Source organism: Callospermophilus lateralis, chromosome 1 (genome assembly GCF_048772815.1).
Source record: "Callospermophilus lateralis isolate mCalLat2 chromosome 1, mCalLat2.hap1, whole genome shotgun sequence".
Taxonomy (NCBI): domain Eukaryota; kingdom Metazoa; phylum Chordata; class Mammalia; order Rodentia; family Sciuridae; genus Callospermophilus; species Callospermophilus lateralis.
The window spans coordinates 170,295,262-170,308,808 of record NC_135305.1 but is presented as its reverse complement, the minus strand read 5'-3'; the positions used below and the strand labels follow the sequence as shown (position 1 = coordinate 170,308,808).

At 41.5% G+C, this 13,547-nt stretch overlaps 1 protein-coding gene across 4 annotated transcripts in view; it reads left to right on the top strand.

Annotated features, from left to right (window-relative positions):
* The first annotated feature begins 153 nt into the window (after positions 1-153).
* Atxn7 (ataxin 7) overlaps positions 154-13,547 on the top strand; it is a 135,699-nt gene continuing 122,305 nt past the window's right edge. For 3 of the 4 annotated variants that reach the window (XM_076869929.1, XM_076869765.1, XM_076870012.1), the window contains exon 1: positions 154-218. The gene's annotated coding sequence lies outside the window, so the exon portion shown is untranslated. Of the gene's footprint in view, positions 219-903; positions 991-13,547 lie in introns of those variants that run through there. The other variant, XM_076869842.1, reaches the window with a different exon arrangement.

The following is a 13,547-nucleotide window of genomic DNA, read 5'->3' as shown; positions in this document are numbered from 1 at the left end:
AGTCGCGCCGCGCCGCCGCCGCCGCCGCCGCCGCCGCGGGACCCGCGTGCCCCGCGCTCCCCGCACTCCCGGGGGACGGCCGCGGCCGGCGCGTGAGGGGGCGAGGCCAGGCGGCCGGCGGCGGCGGCTCGGGCTGCAGCCCCGGCCCCGCCGCCCCCCTGCCGCCCCCGCCCGGCCCACGCCCAGAGGCCGCCCCGGAGGCCGCCGCCAGCCGCCAGGTGAGCTCGCCCGGGCGCCGCCGCGGCTGCGGGAGCGCGGGGTCGGGGCCCCCGCGGCCTCCGGGAAAGGTGGCCACGGCCCCTGCCGCGCCCGGGCCGCCGCAGCTGGGGAGGGAGCGCAGCCGGGGGTGGGGCGCGCGGCGCGGCGGGGCGCCTGGAGCGGGGCCGCGGGCCGCGGCGCGGGGTCCCGGCAAAGTTGGCGCCCGCGCGCGCCGGGGCGGGTCTCGGGCGCGGGCGCTGGCGGCGGGAGCGGCCGGCCAAGGAGGAAAAGGCCCCGGGTTCCAGGTCGCGCGGTTCCGGCCGCCGCGTCCGCCCCCTGGCTGCCTGGGCTCCGGCGGGTGCGGGAAAAAGGGCGAAAGAAACTTGGCGACCTCCTGGAGGAGTTCGTGGGGCGGCCCCGAGCGCGGTGCCCGCGGGCCTGCCCACCCCCGAGCCGGGGTCCCGTCGGGGGTATGGACGGGGGGGCTTTCCTTTCATTTTTGTCTTTGGTTTTCAGAAACCGTCTGTGTGACCGTCCCCGTCGTAAGGGGAAGTTGGGAGCGGAGGGGGAGGTGGTGGTGCTCCAGGAGAAGCGTCGCCCATGAGACCTTCCCCCGAGCAGATCCCAGGGCATCTCTGTCCCCAAAGTCACTTTGATTGGATTTCCATGACTTTCTCGTAAATGGCACCACTTAGGTGCCAGTTGAGGAAACAGACACCACAACGGTTGATTTGACCTCCAACGAGAATTTATGCAGTTAGCACCAGAAGCCTGGCAGAGTTTTGAACCCAGGTTTGGTATTTGATGGAGACGTGTCCTTCTTTTCCAGTTTTCATGACCCTCTTCCATCTTCATATCCTGTATAAAGCAGTTAGTTGCCTAAGGTGAATTTGGTGGTTTCGGTTTTCTTACTGAAGTTGGGTCCCTTCTCCCGGGTTTCCCCCAGTTCTTTCAAAGAGGAAGAGTTGTAAATGCAAATGTATGCTAAGGAAGTGTAGTTAACCTCTACAAAAAAATCGGTATATGTAAATTTTTATTCATATTAAGGGAAGCTCATAACTTCAGTAATACTATTGCAGTACTCTTAAAATTTTATGCTCAAATTGGATGCGAGGGTACATGCCTGTAATCCCAACTGCTCTGGAGGCTGAGGCAGGAGGATCGAAAGTTCAAGGCCAGCCTCATCAATTTAGGGAGACCCTGTCTTGTAAAGGACTGGGGATGTGGCTCAGTGGTAAGGTGCCCCTGGGCTCAATCCCCAGTTTAAAAAAAAAAAAAATTGATTAAAAATTAAAACTCAAGAATTAGCTTTTTGGTTCAAAGGCAAAAATTAACCCGTGTATAACTTTCCTTCCCCTTCCTCCTGAGTTTGAAAAAATACTGGCCTAAGAGGCAGGCCAGTGGTCCTAGGGTTTCAGACCCTGTTCATTTCCTTGGTTTTGGATAGAGAAAACTAACCAAAAGAATGTCTTTAAATCTTAAGTATTACAAATAGTATATTGAACATATCAATTGGTTGCTTGAAAAGTAATTGTCAAGTAGTGAAAAGATATTTTTAAAAGCTGCCTGTCACTTGATCTTATCGTCTTATTGATTTTGAAACAGTATCCAGTGAGTTCAAAGAATCTTTTAATGTTTTTAAAGGAAAGTATTGCTGATCCTTGTAACTGTTAAATTTCCAAGAAACATTTTATCAGTTATTCATAGATGGAGTCCTGACCAAACACTTTATAAGTTCTTTTGGTAAACTCACAATTTTGTTAATGAGTGCTAGAAGTTTTATAAAAGTAATAAGGCCACAGGGGATTGAAAGACTTTGAAGTTTGAGGTGTACCTGAAAATGAACATTCCTGAAACTTCTTGACTCACGTGGTGGGCAACACGTGGTTTGAACTTTCATGAACTCTTCAAAATCTGCATTGTCAGCCACATAATTTACCTCACAACTACATTGACACAGATCTATGCGTTGAGCATTTAAGAATTCATTTTACTCCCAGTGGCCTGGGAGGCTGAGACAGGAGGATCACAAGTTAAAAGTCAGCCTCAGCAATTTAGTGAGGCCTTGAGCAACTTAGCGAGAACCTGTCTCAAAATTTAAAAATAGATAAAAAGGAATGGGGATGTGGCTCAGTGATTAAGCACCCTGGGGTTTCCATCCCTGGTACAAAAAAAGAAAAAAAAGAATTCACTTTCTTGTTGTCATATAATATGTAGCAAGAGAATATCCTATTGAATTTTAGAAGTGGCCTTTTTTTCAAATACTAACCATTTTGTCTTTGTTAATGTAGGATAGACTCAAGTCCTGTGCCATATTGACAGTTCTTTTCAATTTAGGGAGAACTTTAGGTAGAAACATACTTGGAAATAGACAGTTTTAAGCTGTAAGAAAGCTGATTTGCACTTTGAGCTTCTGTGACCTTAGATTTTGTGATTTACACAAGTTTTTAGATTCCTGGTTTCTTTGAGAATATGAGACTAGTTGAGGAAAATAGATAAAAAGTGGACCTGTGGGTCTCAGGGGTAGAGTGCTTGCCCAGCGTGTGTGCAGGCCCTGGGTTCAACTCCTAGCCCTGCAAAATAAACAACAAACAAACGTTCAGAAAAAAAATTGAGTTTGCCTTCTGAAAATATATGAGAGCTCATGTTGGGTCTTTATCTGAGGGCTATGAAATGATGTGGGCCATTGTGGATATTTCTGAAATATGCTTTTAGAGTAAAGGTTATGCTGGGCTCTGTGGACCTCCAGTAGTCCAGGAGTGGTTAGAGATTCATCTTTTTATTAAATAAAATGGGGCTGAGAATATTCATGCCCAGGAGGAAAAAAGTTTTAAAAAGTAGAGTTTTGAGCTCAGTACTTTAAAGATGTCTTCAGCCTCGTCCCGTGGCCTCAGAGGTGCAGAAGCACTTCCATTTTGTTCCCACAGCAGATCTTGCCTGTCAGTTGATGAGCCATGCACATACACAAAGGGCAGGCTGGCCTGCCATGCTCGCCCTGGGTGCCTTGTGGCCTAGTCATTGTATCTAAAAGTTCAGACCAGATAGATTGAATAAGCAGGGACTCGAGTCCCACGCCGTCCCTTAGAGTAAGTGGTTCACAGCTTCACACTCTTATTTCTCCCCAGCAAATGTGAAATCTGACTAGGAGGCAGGCAGTCACTCCAGGAAAATGTGTTTGTGCCTTGAAGGGAACACGATGGGAAAAGAGTTTCTGTGTCAAAACAGACTTAGGTTCAAGCCTAGGTTCTCTCATGCACTGTGGCTACTTAACCTGCTTGACCTTCTAGTTACTCATGTGGACAGCGGCTGTATAGCAGAGTTGTTCAGAGGCTGGCTAGAAGTCTCTTTGTGTGTGTGTGTGTATATTTAATTTTTTTTTTTTCTTTTTAGATATCCATGGCAGTAGAGTGCATTTTGACTTATCATAAATACATGGAGTCTAACTTCTCATTCTTGTATTTGTATATTATGTGGAGTTTCCCTGGTCATGTAGTCTTACATGAGCATAGAAAAGTTCTGTCCAATTCAATCTACTGCCTAGAAGCTTCTTGTATAAAATTAAGAGCCCTCGTTTGTCTTAGAGGAAGGAAGGACTTAAAAGCCAGATTTAGGTAGCCATAAACATTGTAGTAAACATGCATAATCATATGCTAGTGTACATTATTTCCAAATAATGTAGCTATTAACCTATAAAACTTTTTAAAACCAGGTTTTCAGTAGTGTGGTAGAACTGAGTGGTCTCCGGGCTGTAGACATTTGGTGGTACATTTGGCATAGCTGAAGACATGCATGCTGCCCAGGAAGAAACAGTGGCCACCCTCCAGCACCAGAGTTCTCTCTGTGGGCAAGAGTCCTTCGAACATTTCCTCTGTACTTGTAATTTAAATTCAGTAATTGAAGTTCGGGGCTTGGGATGTAGCTCAGTGGTAGAACTCTGTCCAGCCTGTGAGAGGCCCTGGGTTTGATTGCTATTAAAAAAAAAAAAGGGGGGCTGGAGTTGTGGCTCAGTGGTAGAGTGCTTGCCTAGCACGTGTGAGGCCCTGGGTTCGATCCTCAGCACCACATAAAAATAAATAAACAAAATAAAGGTATTGTGTACAATTGAAAAAATAAATTAAAAAAAAAAAAACTCTTACATGTACTTTCTAGTCTATTACCGCTAGAAATGCTTCATAATTCCCTCCTTTTGGGGATCCTTGCAGTACCTCATGGACTAAGTGGGTGGAAGGTACACCTATAACTTTGCCTAATTTCTTCTTCTTATTTTTTATTTATTTTTATTTGCGCGCGCACACACACACACACACACACCAGGGATCAAACCCAAGGCTTTGCATATACTAGGCAAGCGCTCTGCTACTGAGCCACATCCCCAGCCCTTTTTGAAATTCTATTTTGAGAAAGGATCTCAGGATGCTGTCCAGGTTGGCCTTGAACTTGAGATCCTCCTGAGTACCTGGGATTACAGGTGTGTGCCCTGTTCCCTGCTCATTCTGCCATCATTAAGATACCTACTGTGTCAATTTTTCTCAGCAGAAGAAGGAGTCTAGAGCAAAGGTCAGCAAATTTTCTGTAAAGGACCTATTAATAAGTATTTCTAACTTTTCCAGCTGTCCAGGTCTGGTGCACCTACTCAGCTCTGCCACTATGTCCAGCAGTGAGTGGATATGCCTGGGCTCTAATAAAACTTGACTTATGGACACTGACATCTGAATTTCCTGTCATTTTTAAATGCCATAGAATACTTTTTTCCTCTTATTTTCAATTATTTAAAAATATAAAAAAAACATTCTTAGTTCAAGACATGTAGCCAATAACTGATTTGGCCTATGGGCCCTCATTAGCTCACTTCATGCCTAGAGGAATATTAGATCCACGGATTTTGTGACATCGCCAAGCAACACACCCCTCCAGTTCCCCCATATAAATGCACACATCCTGCTACTTTTCCCTTCATGTAGTCTGTGCTTTAGGTAAGGCAGCCTGATGTAATGCTTCCTTCTCACTCCAGCACGTTGTTATCAGTCATAGTGAGTGGCCTTCCCTTCTTAGTGTGTATTAGAGTGTGTCACCAGTTAATTATATTTATTGCTAAAAATGTTCTCGCCTTGCCTGGTTTTCCACAGAGCTCCCTGGTGGGACAGTCGTGGATGATGGTTTTGAAGGGAATGGGTGCATTTCTGGCTGTCTGGTGCTTCCTGCTCCTGTGATCAGCCTTTGCCCTGAAGGGGACGCCATCAATACTGGCCCCTCAAGCTGCTAACTGGACACTCTTACCTGAAGGAGACCTGCCTCCTGGCCTCCCCCATCCTCTTTCTGCTGCTGTGTTTGGTTAAATAAAGCACACAAAGATTCCTCTTGTGTCCTATCCCCTGGAGATTAGCTGCAGGATTGGTGTGTGCGGAGCATGTGGATATATATGTCTGTGTGTAATTTCATCTGGCTACCCGGAGGCTCCGAGGGCCACTTCTTTTAGTTTTGCTTTTTCATGCTCCCTTGACCCTTGCCTCCTGGTCATTGTGTAGGGTGCACATTTGGAGACGTGGCAACTGCTGGGATGGGTTGACTTGTTTACTTGCCTCTTCCTCCCTTTCAGCATTCTCTACTGATTGGCTTCTTGGGCAGCAAGTGAGTTCTTCTTGGAGTTTCAACTATTCAAAATGTCATCATGCTGAAAATAAAACCGCTAGAAGTTATTGGGTACTTTAGGATTTTCTTTTAAGCATAAACCTAATGCAGTATCAGAAGCATGAGTTAATATTTTAGATACTTAGAGATAAAATGCAATTTAAATTTTTTTTGTTATTTTATCTAGATATTAGAGCTGCAAAATATGTTATTGCTCTTAGCACCTAAGTACTTTTTTTAAAGCTAAGTTTGGTACTTTTTTTTTTTTTTTTTTTTTTCAGATGACAATTTGGGCAGTAAAAATCCTAAGTCATTAGGGCTGGGGCTGGGGCTCAGTGGTAGCGCACTTACCTGGCATGTGTAAGGTACTGGATTCGATTCTCAGCATGGCATATAAATAAATAAAATAAAGGTCTATCAACAACAACAACAGAAAACCTATGTCATTAAAAAAATGTTGAGTTTATATCTAAGAAATAAAACAGTTGATCAAGTGGGCATTGGTGTATATGCCAGACTACTCATTGCCTCGTTTTTTATAATGAAGCAATCTAAATACCTATTATTAAAGGCTTAATTAGGCCAATTGTGGCCTGTCTTCAAGTGAAATACTGTGCAGTCTATGAAAAGGATGATGCAGGTTAATATTTGTTGTATAGGGTGATGTTTAGAAAAAAGAGAATACCTTGGTGTGTTGGCATATTCCTATAATCCAGTGATTCTGGAGGCTGAGACAGGAGGATCCCAAGTTTGAGGCCAGCCTGGGCAACTTAGAGAGACCCTGTCTCAAAATAATAAAAGGGAAGAAGTATAGCTGGGTTCAGTCCCCAGTACCTCAAAAATAAAAAATAAAAGAACAAAGAAGAGTATTATAGTGGGCATTTTCTAAGATGGACAAAAGCCTTATAAATAGCTAAAGAAAATGACCTGAAAGGAGATACACCAAATAATGGGAACTTATCTCTAGGTAATAAAATTGTGTGTAATTTTTTACTTTTCTTGAAATTTTTTTAGCTTGTGCTTCTTTTATAATTGGAAAAAAATGATAAAGCTGTTTTAAAAATAGGCATAATTGAAAACATCTCCTATTTGTTGCTAAATGAGCCCTCACTACCTGGTATGCTTAATTTCCTTCACGGTTCATGTTGTATTCAATGAGAAATGAAATATACTTCCTCATGTAACTTTAAAAGTGTTTTCTATATTTAACAAACAAGAATGTTTTCTAGACTCTACCAACAGGAAAGAAAAATCCATACAGAATTAAGTGGATTGTCAAAAAAAATTAAATGAAAACACACATTGTCTCATTTTTACAGAGTGAGATTATTTTCATCTCTTGAAGTTCCTATAAAATTGTAAACAATTTTAAAAGTCATAAAGAATTCTGTTTGGAAGTGGTATGGAGGTCTCCCGTTTATCGTCTGCGTTAGTTTGATCCAGGTAGGGCCTCACTTTCCTCATCTGTAAAATGGGGCAATACTTTACTAAATTGTTGTGAAGATTAAATGAAGCAAGCGCTTATCTGAGCACCAGACATGTGGCAGCAAATGAAAGGGGCAAAAGGATGGAAGAGATAAGGATACAGTAATAAGAATAGTAATAGTAATAATAATAATGGTGATGATGGCAATAACACTGGTTTGTAATATAATAGTTTGAAATGCTGACATCCCTTCCAGATGCAGACCTTCATAAGGGCAGAATTTTTTTTTTTTTTTCGGTACTCACCAAACCTGAACTCTTTAACAAGAGCAGGCACCTTTACCAAGACAGGCTTGTACTTTAATTTCACCTTGTCATTCTCCTCCCCCCCCCATTTCTGTTTATACAACATTCACCAACCCCCCAAAAAGTATTCAGGGACTGACAACTCACTAGCATAGAATTGGTGTTGCTTAAGTATTTCCTGAATGAATGGTGACCTAAAGAGACCATTTCTTCTTGACAGAGTGTGGTGGACTTTAAAAAGGATTTTGGTCATTAAAGTATATGGGCAAAAACGCCAGAACAAAAACTGCTAATGAAGGGGAAACTATTTTGATTTTTAGTTTTTAAATAAATTATAGCAATTTTGTTACTTTTTTTTTTATTCTTAGCTTGTTATCTTCAATTTCAACTCATCTGTGTTCACATCTGCCCCTTTTGTGGTTTAACTATGATAATTTTAGTAAATTTTCACTTTGGGATAACTTAAGTTTTGGATTATGATTCAGATCCATAAATACCAAGTTCTTTTTTGAAATACAATTCACTGTTATGTGGAATTAGAAATATTGACATAGTCATGAAAAATAACTATATCTGGCTGTGATATATTTACTTTTTGATTGAGACAGTTGGACTGAAGAGTTTGTTATAGGACATTTTAGGAAATGCATGGAATATAAAATATGGAAATATGATAATTCATGAAGCATGTCTATCAAGTATGTATTACTGAGAAGTAATCTACTCCAGAGCTTTTTGGCTGGAAACCACCATTTTTATTTGCTTACAATTAAGGCAGGGCAGTTCTTCCACTGGTATTGCCTGGCCTGAGGGTACTCATGTGACTTCTATCATCTGAAGACTTGAACTGGAGCTAATTGGTCTAGAGGCCTGGAGCTGGGTCACCTCTGAGCTTCACATAGTCTCCTCTTCCAGCAGTTAGACCAATCTTCCTTTCTTGTGGAGGCACCATGTTCCCAGAGGATGAGAGCTGCAGGGCTTCTTGAGGACAAGAATTAAAAGTCACAAAGCCAAGTCTGGTGACCAAAGCAAGTTACAAGCCCAGACAGATTCCAGGGATTGGAAGCAGATCCCACCTCTTGATGGAAACTGCACAGGACTGTATGGGCATAGGGGATTATAGCCAGTTTGGAGAACAGTCTACTGCCTGCTTGCTTTTGTAATGTTAACAAAACTCCTTTTTTTTTTTTTTTTTGCCATGACTGTTAAACTCTACTTCAAAGCTGGTGCAGTGGCTCATGCCTGTAATCCCAGCAGCTCAGGAGGCTGAGGCAGGAGGATTGAAAGTCCAAAGCTAGCTTTATCAACTTAGCAAGGCCTTGTCTTTAAATAAAATATAAAAAGGCTGGGGTTGTGGCTCTGTGGTTAAGCACCTCTGGGTTCAATATCTGGTTAAAAAAAAAAGAAAAGAAAACCAAAAAAACTCTGCTTTAGGGAAAAATGCTACATACTTCTCTGGTTATCTGGTGAGATGAGAGCTCTGTGAGTTAGGTACTATTATCCCGTAGGCCTTAGAGAGCTTACAAAACTTGCTCTAGAGCTTTTGTCAAGTTAGGGGAATCATATAAATTAAGGACAGCTTATTCATATACCAGTGCTTCTTAAGCTTACCAATAAGGAACTCACATGGGAGAGAGGTGAGTGAGAAGTGGAAGGAAGTATTTCTTTTTTGGTATTGAGAATTGAAAGGGGTGCTTAACCACTGAGCCACATCCCCAACCTCCTCTTTTTTTTTTTTTTTTTTTTTTTAAATAGGAGACAGGGTCTCTTTAAGTTACTGAGACTGGCCTCAAACCTGAGATCCTCTTGCCTCAGCCTCTCAAGTCTCACGGGTTGCAGACATGTGCCACTACATGCACCCATCAGGAGGAAGTATTTCTTTTAGAATCTTGAAAAAACAGTCCAATATTTGACATAAGTTTTATATTCGACCACATATTATACCTCTTTGTCTTACCATAAAATTAAGTTTAATTACCCATCAAATTAAATTTTATCCTTTTTAAGAAAATGAATTTTTCTAGAATCAAAGTGAAAGCTAATCAGCTAGAGGTCTTTGGAAATTTGACTACTTTAAACAAAAAGAGAGGTTACTGTACAGATGTGGTGTAGTTCCCAGAATTGGCTGAAAATTAGGCTTCAGATGGAGCGGCTTCGGGCATCCAGGTATCGGCACTTGATGAATCTTCTCAGGAGGTTGGAGAACTGCTCTCAGGCAGTTCCCACTCTACTGAGAGTATGTCTTTCAGGCCCAGACTGGATGCTGGTAGTTGCCTTGGTTATTGCCTCACTAAGATGGGTACCCCCGGGGAGTTACTCCCCAGCAAGAGGAATGGATGCAGAGCAGGTAAAACCAACAGACAGATGTCCGCTAGCTGAACATTTGTGGACCACTGTGAATGAGTTGCTTTGTGCATCGTCTATCACATTTAATATTTGCCAAAGTCAATGACCCTTGATTCACCCTTCTTCCAACTCCATATGCCTCCGAGATTCTTAAACTCCAGTTTGAGAAGCATTCTTGTGGCTATCCACCATATATTTTCACTTCAGCTTTATTAGTGCTTACTACTTTAAGTCCGATAATGCATCTGTTTTTTACATAATTATCTTTTCTGAAACATGCATTTCCCTGATTTTTATTTATTCACTTATTTTTCTTCAAGGTGGGGCGCGTGTTGGATATCAAACACAGGACCTTGTACATACTAAATGAAGACTGATTTTTTTTTTTAAATCTTTGATTTCTGATTCAACCATTTACTAGTAAGAGAGTGATAGTTAATGTTTTTACCCATTATTGCATAGCAACCCTTTAGGAACTAGTGAGATAAACGTAGTAATTGGTCCCTCCACTCAATTTCCCCACACTGCCCTGCGTTTGTCTGTCTTCTCCTGGTTTCTAGCTGCCTTCATTGTAACCTTACTAATATTAAAAAAAAAAAAAAAATCTAGACTATAACTCATCAGCTGAAGGGAAAACCTACATTTATATAGCTTTTATAAAAGTAAGGTAAACCCACATTTCAAATAGTAAAATGCCATGCACATGCAGTGTGATTTTAACCAGAGCATTTTCATGTATTTTTTTCTGTTTTGTTTTATACTGTAATTCTGTGAAGTCAGGAAAGAGCAGATGTTTTCTATGGTTTTTAGCTGAGGATGGTTTAGAAAGGGTAAGTGATTTCATCTGCAGCACAGGAGTATTGGCAGTAGAACTCCAGTGTTCTGACTTCCTATGCCTTCTTGAGGTGGTTCTAGAATTTTGTTTTATGGCAGAATCCTGTTTTCTGGATTCTCAAGATTTTAAGCTGAATTCGAGATGGATAAGCTAGGCCTCCTTTGGACAATGTTCCCAATTGTCTAAATCTGCTCAGGCTGCCCTGTACCATAAATTGGGTAGTTTGCACACCACAGTTCTGGAGGCTGGGAAGTTCAAGCTAAAGGGTCCAGCAGATTCTGTGTAAGAGCATGCATCCCATTCTTGAGGAGTCAGTCCTCATAGACTAATGACCTCCCAAAATATTCTGTCTTCTAATGCCAGCACCTGGGGGTTAGGATTTTAGCAAATGAATTTGGGGGGAACATAAACATTTGTGGTGGTGTGTGAGGTGTGCAATGATGGTATCTAATAGTCACCTTGGTAATGGACTTTTTATTTATTCTTGCCGGGGAGGCCCAGCTTCTTTTTATCCCCACAGGTAGCCAGTCAAGGAGCTGGATTACCCCCTCACTTGCCATGGTTATTAGCTGGTTTTGAAGTACCTCCTGGAGCCCTTCAGTCTGGCCTGATTTTACTTACTCATGTTGTAATTACCACCTTAAGGTGTAGTCACTTGTCCTCCAGGCCCCTGGAATCTTCTTTTAAACGATCCTCACTGTTTTCTGTTTTCTGCTATTGAGGTCCACTACTACAAGAGGTCTTGAGAGGAATACTTGACACTTTTGTTTAATTAAGGTCGCCAGACAGTATTCTGTTAACAGTAGGGTTGTGTATTAGGTCACCTTTCCCCTATACTTTCAAAATTTCATTGTAATCTGAACCATAAACTTGTCTGTGATGGTAGTATGTATGGTGGCTCTTGTTTGGCTAGGTCTTTTATAAACAGAGACACCTCATTCAAACACATAACACTAGTTTTTAAATAATCTTTTTCTAATTTGTATTATATAGCCTCTAGCTATGTTCAGTTCAGAACTAGTCAAAAACCTATCTTTTTTTTTTTTTTTTTCCTTCCATTTTTAGTTTGGTCTCATGGTTTTTGCAAATGTCTTGAACCTTAAACTTAATCTTGAAAAGAATGCTAGTAAAGTCCTACAGTGAAAAATATATACTTTTATTCACTGGTTTTTTTTTGTTTTTTTTAACGTTGAACAAGAGGACATTTCAGTGTCCTAGCTCACCGCCCTTCCAAGAGGAGATATTTAAGGATCCATTCGCTGTGCCCTCTATTCCCCACTCTGTTGATTATTATTACTCTGGTAGTTATAACTATAAAGCACTTGCAGATCGAAGTTAGAAAAGAGACCATTTGCCATTACATTAGGATACTTTAAAGGAATCACTTGTTTAAATTTACTAGCTTCCTAAAGCTAGTAAAGATGTTTATGGCTTCCAAGATTCCCTGTTAACATATCTCAACACTGCAAGACAGTGAAAATAGCACATGTTCAGCTACCCTAGATTATGAGAAAGGCTAGCTCCTAGAAAAGATATTCCAGTAGTATAAATGGTGCAAAACTGAGAAATCAGGTGTCATCATGAACAGCAGCCATGGCCTGGTGGGAGGCAGGTCTCTTGGTGTGCCTGCTCCTTTAGCTAATGGTCAGCAACCATCAGCTTTCTTTCTCATAGCTCTGGTGTCAAACCAAAAAGTTCTTATTGGCTCGCATTCGTAGTGGAACACCAGCCTATTTTCTCTGTGGTCTTTCCGCTGTATAACTGCATAAGATCTGGTCTCTCCTGCTCTTACAAAGAGAAACATTTGCATTCTGGTTCTTTTGTTTTAGGAGTACTTCAGAATGCAAAAATAGTGAATTTGGACCTTGAAGATTTAAAAATTTATCTCAATTAAGGTACACCAGAAAACATTGACCTTATAGCCAATATAGCATTCTCATTTTTCACATTTTAAATGGTTTTCTTCTTTCTTCTTCTTTCTTTTTTTAAAAGCTTCCCAGTTGGTGAACTTATTTATGTATTTATTTATTGTAGTTCTGGGGATGGAACCCAAGGAATTCAGGCATGCTAGGCAAGGGTTTTACCACCAAGCCACATTCCCAGCCCCTGAATGGTTCTTAAATAACCGTGGCCATGATATTGCTACTGGGGAAAAAATCTTAAGATATACAAATGGTAAAAAAGGGAAATTAGATTTTGAGTTCTCAAGAATTGTATAAATTGGGTTCTTGTGGAAAACTGAAATTCCTAAATGCTTATAGAGGTTTTTGCTTCATTTTTCCCTGATTATAAAAATCATCTGTATTCACAGAAAATTTCAGAGATTCTGAGACCTAAAAGTTGCACTTCTATTAGCCAGAGACGACCACCACTGTTAACATTGATTGATATCCACCCAGCTGTTTACAGAGTTCCTCAGTAAAAAAAATCCTTCAAAAAAAAAAAAAACCAAAACTTAAAAGTAAGGAAAAAGAGTGGCAGAAATTATATATAATGTGAACCAAATTTTGTTAATCCTACTGCCCCTCGGACTACCTACAGGACTTGCCTTCTGGTCCGTGAACTGGCTTCCCCAGCAGGATGGGAAGAAGAGACCTTTCTGACCCTTTGGCCAGTTTTGGCTGACACAGAGTGAAGCCTCCTTTCTGTAGACTGTGGTCTGCATCTGCCTACATCTTTATCCTAGCCACTCTGTCAGCTCTGAATGCCTGCTGGTTGCAGAAGGAAACATTTGGAGTCCTTGGAGCAGCTCATAGACATAAACCTCATCAGTTTTTATCAACCCCCTGGAAGTCAGTTCTTGTTCAAA